At 47.9% G+C, this 6,901-nt stretch overlaps 1 pseudogene; it reads left to right on the top strand.

Annotated features, from left to right (window-relative positions):
* Window positions 1-1,164: 1,164 nt before the first annotated feature.
* The window catches only part of LOC101573111, a 10,671-nt pseudogene continuing 4,934 nt past the window's right edge, over window positions 1,165-6,901 (top strand).

Below are 6,901 nucleotides of genomic sequence, written 5' to 3'. Positions count from 1 at the left end.
ACTTACCTAAGAACACCACACCCAAATAAAGTGGGAGGTGGAAGCAAGCTAGTGTTAGGGGAGCAGCCCAGTGAGCCCCCAGAAAAGTCACCTACTGGCAGGGCTGGACGGGCAACCCTAAGGCTGGGAAGGTCATGCTGCAAGCTGTAAAGGACAGAAATAGGTTCCCACCCAGGGCCCATGGGCATCACCACTGGTGGGAAATCCTCAACCCTGCACGTTCTCTGCTGCTCCCAGGCATGGGAGCATGGAGGGCTTCTCTCTCCTCCCCAGACAGCAGAGGCTGGAGCCTTTGCTGGGCCAGGAGAACCTTGAGCCCCTCTACTGTCCAGCTCTCATCTCTCCACTGATCAGAGTCAGGAACTGTTTGGGGATTTGAGTCATCTGGTGTGAGAAAGGCTCAGGGTGGGAGAGGGGGATCGGGCTTTCCTAGCCCGGAGAGAATTAAAGGATGTCCCTTGATCCAAAGTGCTTGGGGCAGGTGTGGTGGCATATACTTTTAATCCCAGCCCTCCAGAGGCTGAGGCAGGAGGATCACCATGAGTTTACGGCCACATAGTGAGTTCAAAAAACAAAATTGTTGGGCCAAGCATACTGGCATGTGTCTGTAATCTCAGTACTCGGGAGGCTGAGGCAGGAGGATCCTTATGACTTCAAGATCAGCCTGGGCGGTAAAGTGAGCTCAAGGCCAGCCTGAACTGCATAGAAAGACCCTGTCTCAAAAAGACACCCCCACACCCCCACACCCAAAGATGTGTGTAATTGAAGGAGATGGCTGCCCTGGGTGTCACCCCAAGGGCTGCTCTTCTCTGTGGTATCTCAGGACTAGTTTCCCACAGGTGAGAAACTGCTCGGGGTACTGCACAGCCCCACAGTGCTTGTTTGTACAGTGTCACTAGTGAGCAAATCGTAGTTGCGTCTGACCCAGGAAGGGAGTCTGTGGACCCAAGGGATTCCTGAGGAGGCTGCTGGATGTCATAGAATGTCCCCCTCTTGCTGTTTCTGGTTAGAGGCAGGCAGTGCCTCTGGTCTTCCTTGCTTTTTCTCATTTGTCTAAAAACATGGGAGCCTTCGACTGCTAAAGAGGAAAGAAGGACTCGTCAGCAAGGCTTTGAGGAACGCGAAGCAAGGTATTGAGGAGCCTGGACCAGCTAGGTCTGTAGTACCTAGTGGGCAGATATGGCGGCGGCTTTTCGCAAGGCGGCTAAGTCCCAGCAGCGAGAACACCGAGAGCGAAGCCAGCCTGGCTTTCGAAAACATCTGGGCCTGTTGGAGAAAAAGAAAGATTACAAACTTCATACAGATGACTATCATAAAAAGCAAAGAGTTCCTCAAAGGTCTTCGAAAGAAGGCTCTTGAAAAAAATCCAGATGAATTCTACTATAAAATAACTCGGCTTAAGCTCGAGGATGGAGTTCATGTTATTCAGGAGAATAAGGAAGAAGTAACTGCAGAACAGCTAAAGCTAATGAGAACTCAGGATGACAAATATATAGAAATGAAAAGAGTTGCTGAAGCTAAGAAAATTGAAAGACTAAAATCAGAGCTCCATCTGCTGGATTTCCAGGGAAAGCAACAGAATAAACACGTGCTCTTTTTTGATACCAAAAAAGAAGTTGAACAGTTTTTTGTTTTGTTTTGTTTTGTTTTGTTTTTATTCCGGAACCGGGGATTGAACTCAGGCCCTTGCACTTGCCACGGAAGTGCTTATTCCACTGAGCCAGCTCCCCGGTCTCTAGAAGCTGAACGGTTTGCTATTGCCACTCATCTGCAGACAGCCCCAGAACTAGCTGGCAGAGCCTTTAACAGACCCAAGACAGAGAGCTTGCAGAAGGAAAGAGTGAAAGGAGTGTCCCACCAGACTCAACTTAAGCGGACAGCTAAAGAAAGCCAAAAGCAGTAGAACGGCCTGACACGGCGGACTGAACGAGAGAAGAAATCATTCGTTACTGCACAGAAAATTCAAACAGGCAAGGATCTTATGGACAAAACTCAGAAGGTGAAGGCGAAGAAAGAAACAGTGATGGGGCTGGAGAGATGGCTCAGTGGTCTAAAGCACCTACTTGGAACAAGCTTAGCAAAGCACAGGGACCGCGGTTCAATCCCCCAGCACCACATGCCAGCCAGCCCCGCCCCCTGGTGGGCTGAGCTGGCCACACACACACACACACACACACACACACACACACATAAATAAATAAAAAAAAAAAAAAAAAAAAAAAAAAAAAAACAGTGAATGCCCCAGCCATTTACAAGTTTCAGAGCTGCCGGAAGCGCTAAAGTGTTATAGATAAGCCTTATTATTATCATTTGCATAAAAAATAATTCAATTTTTAGTGATAACTTCAAATTCCACTAGTTCAGATGAGATCAGGCGTATTCTGGGTGGTGTGGCCATAGGCCTACCGGTTAGTTCAAATGGCACGGCTTTCCTGTTTATAACCATGAATTATTATCGATGTCTTTCTGTGAGCAATATTAAATACCTTTCCCCGTGGGGGGGAAAAAACGAGGAAAGAAACCCAGGTTGCAGAGGTCTGAGGAAAGGGGGAGGGGAGAGAGTAAACACATCATCCCTCAGAGGACAAGGGTCAGGCGACATGGGGAAAGGAAAAAAAAAATCAAAATCAAAAAGCCTTGGGGGCCGGGGAGATGGCTCAGTGGAATAAGCGCTTCCCTGGCAAGCACAAGGGCCTGAGTTCAATCCCCGGTTCCGCCAAGGAATCCAACCCACTCTCCCCGTGGAGTGGGGGCAAGGCGGCTGACTCCCACCACGGACAAAGAATGTTCAGGATGCCCCCAAAGAGTCCCCGGTAGAGCGCCGAGATCCTATAGTGGTTAGGATGCACCTGGGGACGACCTAGAGGCATGCGCTCAGGGAAATGCAGCGCAAGGCCTCAGAGGGGCGCTGTGGTGCGGACCTTGGCTCTGGACGTTGATGTGTTTTAGGTGGTGGAAATCAGAGGGGCTTATCCAGTTGTCATCCTGGTCCTGCTTGGTGGGGGACGGTGGCCCACACATGGGGGGATGATGGTGTCCTGGCTTGGAGGGGGGCACCTGCTGCACAGGTGAAAGGGTGCTGTACACATGGGTGACAGGGGACCAAGTGCAATTAAAGGGACCGGCTGAACCCACCTGCCCATGAAAAGGGGCTGTGCAGGCCGATTCCATTCCAAAAGAAGGCAAAGAAAATATAGTTGTAGGGGCCGGGGAGATGGCTCAGTAGAATAAGCGCTTCCCTGGCAAGCGCAAGGGCCTGAGTTCAATCCCTGGTTCCGCAAAAAACAAAAAACAAAAAACCAAAAAAAACCCGGAGCTTGTCCAGGCATGGTGGTGCACAACTGTAATCCCAGCACTCAGGAGGCTGAAGCAGGAGGATGGCTGCAAGTTTGAGGCCAGCCAGGGCTGCATAGTGAACTCAAGGCCAATGTGAGGCTGCAGAGATGGCTCAGTGGAGTAAGCACTTCCCTGGCAAGCGCAAGGGCCTGAGTTCAATCCCTGGTTCTGAAAAAAAAAAAAAAAAGGCCAATCTTAACTGCATAGTGAGACCCTGTCTTAAAAAGAAAAGAAAACCCAATAAAACAGAGTTTGTGTCCTAAGTATTTGGTGTTTATTTTTATTTATTTATTTTTATGGTACTGGGGAATTGAACTCAGGACCTTGTGCTTGAAATGCAGGCACTGGGTGGGCCAGATAGCTCAGCAGACTAAAGCACCTGCTTAGACAGAGCACAGCAGCCGGGGTTTGATCCCCAGCCTGCTGTGCCAGCCCCGCCTCTGGGGTGCACTAAGACAGCGCTTGAGACTGGGCGTGGTGATGCGCACCTGTAATCCCAGCGTTTGGGAGGCTAAAAGCAGGAAAATCACTACGAGTCTGATCTGCATGGTGAGACCCTGTAGACCCTGCAGACCCTGTACCAAATACATAAAAAAGAAAGAAAGAAAGAAAAATGCAGGCACTTCTGCCACGGAGCTATCTTCCCAGCTTGGTTTTTACTTTTACAACTATGGTTTTTCTTCTCTGCTTTCTACCCATTTTAATATCTTCTATCCTATCTCAAGCTCGTCCCCACACTCCACAATTTGAAAAAGCACAGAAAAAAGTGAACAACATGTGTATTTCAACAGCTCAAACTGCCTGGGGGTATAGCTCAGTGGCACAGATGCCTGGCAAGTGCAAGGTCCTGAGTTCAATTCCCAGTTAAAAAAAAAAAAAAAAAAAAAAAAAAAAAGAGGTTCTCACTGTGTAATTCAGGCTGCCCTCGAACTCGCTATGTATCCCAGTCTGGGCTCAAATTCACAGCAATCTTCTTGTCTCAGCCTCTCAAAAGCTCAAACAGTGACACTACAAGAAATTTAATTAAGGAAAGGAAGAACTGAAAAGAAAGCGAAAGTCAAGTGAGATGAGGTGTACCTGTAGTCCCAGCTAATTGGGAGGCCGAGGCAGGAGGATCACTTATGCCTAGGAATTCAAGATCAACCTGGACAGCATAGTGAGACCCTGCTCAGAACAAACAAACAAACAAATAAACAAGTCATCAAAAAAACAAAATAATGGGGCTGGGGAGATGGCTCAGTGGAATAAGTGCTTCCCAGGCAAGCACAAGTGCCTGAGTTCAATCCCCGGTTCCACACACACACACACAAAAAAAAAAACAAAACCCAAAAAGTGCTAATTTAATCTGATGAAGTAATTGATGAGCCATTGGTGAAAAATTCTAGATTGTACCCTAAAAATCCCACTAGATTTGTGAGTCAGGATGAAGAATACATTAGTAATGCTTTTTTTTTTTTTTTTTGGCAGAACGGGGGATTGAACTCAGGCCTTTGTACTTGCCAGGGAAGCGCTTATTCCACTGAGCCATCTCCCCAGGCCACATTAGCAACGCTTTCCAGATTATTTTCTGGAGCTGTGATCAGATGGTGGAAGGATATATCTGTGAAAACAGACCCCAGCCCTTAATTTTACCTAGAAAAATTAAGAAAATAGAATGTGAGAAGAAAATTTTCTAGGCCAGGCACAGTGGTGCAGGCCTATAATCTCAGTACCTGGAGGGAGGCTGAAAGAGGAGGATCTCTGTGAGTTTGAGGTCAGCCTGGGCTACATAGTAGGTTCAAGGCCATCCTGCTTAAAAGATGAGAGAGAGAGAGAGAGAGAGAGAGAGAGAGAGAGAGAGAGAGAGAGAGAGATTTTACATTATATTCTATTGTTTAGGGCATTCCCAAAATGGAATGCTAGTCATAGATGGGTTAGGGCTAATCTCTTCAGCAGCCAAATTCTGCAGTGCTTTAATTTTGTGGGCCTAAACGTTTACGAGCACTTCCTTTCTGGCCAATTGTAAACTTTTGAAATGATTCAGCTGTGTTATCTGCCCTTGATTTTTGGTATAAGCCTGGTTAAAACCACCAAACAAAACCCATCTATAGCCTCAACATTGGGCTGCTTTGAAGTCTCGTCTCCCAGATTCATTAATCCACTGCCCTTAATCTTGGTCTTCTGCAAACGTTTAGGACATGAGCAAATTGTAGACAGATTTTCCACCGGCGCGTAACCCACATGGGCTGGAGTCCGATGGCCAGCGCAGTCCTTGCTCCCAGCTGACACTCCTGACCCTGGTCTTCACCATCTGCATCTTTACCCACATTGTGGTCTTCCGAGTTCTAGTCAGAATCTCCCACCGAGCTCAGCTTACGCATTCTCGGGCTGCTTGTCCAGCTGGCATCTCCAGACCTTTCCAGAGTCCCCTGGAAAACCAGTTCCAAGGGCTTCAAACCTCCTGGTCAAGCACAGTCCCAGCAAACCCCCACTTCTCTGGTACCGAAATGTTTTTATCACTTTCCTTGTCACTGGGAACAGCATCCAATGCCCACAAGTTAAAGGAGGAGAAGTTTATGTTGGCCCACGGTCCATAGTCTGGTGGTTTCAGGGCAGAACACGGCAAGGGCCTGGCAGAGGAAAAGCTGCCCAGGACGGGTGGCAGGCAGCAGAGGTGGCCAAGAGAGAGGTGGGGTCGCCGGCTCCCAGGCTGCCCCGTGGCCCAGCCAGTGCTCAGGGACTGCGGGAGGAGAGCCAGGCAGTCAGGGCCAGCGGCCACAGGCTGAACCCACGTTCTCTCATGCTTGCCCGGCTCGCACTCCCGGTAGCTCACAGCAGGGTCGTGAGGATGGAGCCATTCTTCTGAGCAGGCTCAGAAACCTCAGAGGGGCGTGGAAAAATTTAAGGTTTTTGTCTTTTGAAAGAGGGGGGAAAAAGATAGAAAAAGAAAGAGGGTACTCTTTCGTTTGTTCTTTCTTTCCTTCCTTCCTTCTTTCTTGACAATATCTCAGGTGCGTTTCTGCCTAAACTTTTTTTTTTTTTTTTCCTGAGAGCCAGGGAAACTGGAACACAAAGACAAATGAAACCCCAGTAGATCTGACCACAAAACAGTGAGCTGGGGCTCCAGTCCCTGTTCATTAGCAAGGTTTCAATCCCAGGCCCCTTATGAAGCTGAATTATGTGTTAAAATCTGCAAAAAGTGCTGGGTGTAGTGGCTTATGCCTCTAAACCCAGGGCTCAGGAAGGACTGCCATGAGTTTGAGGCCAGCCTGGGCAACACAGTGTGTTCAAATCGGCCTTAACTACATCGTGAGCAAGGCCCTGTCTCAAGAAGACGAACAAACAAACAAACGATAAAACAAAAGAAATTACAACTGGAAAAAACCCAAAAGGTGAACAGAAAATCTGAAGATGAAAAACTTAAATGTCAAATCAACAGGAATGGACCTGGGTGAAACAAATGATTTTTTTTTTTTTTCCAGAACTGGGGATTGAACTGAGATCCTTGCACTTGCCAGGGAAGCGCTTATTCCACTGAGCCATCTCCCCAGTCTCCAGATGATTTTTTATTTTATTTTATTTTATT

The sequence above is a fragment of the Octodon degus genome, unplaced genomic scaffold, assembly GCF_000260255.1.
Source record: "Octodon degus isolate 3935 unplaced genomic scaffold, OctDeg1.0 scaffold00113, whole genome shotgun sequence".
NCBI lineage: Eukaryota > Metazoa > Chordata > Mammalia > Rodentia > Octodontidae > Octodon > Octodon degus.
Note: the sequence above shows the minus strand (reverse complement) of the source record. Positions and strands in the feature narration are given on the sequence as shown.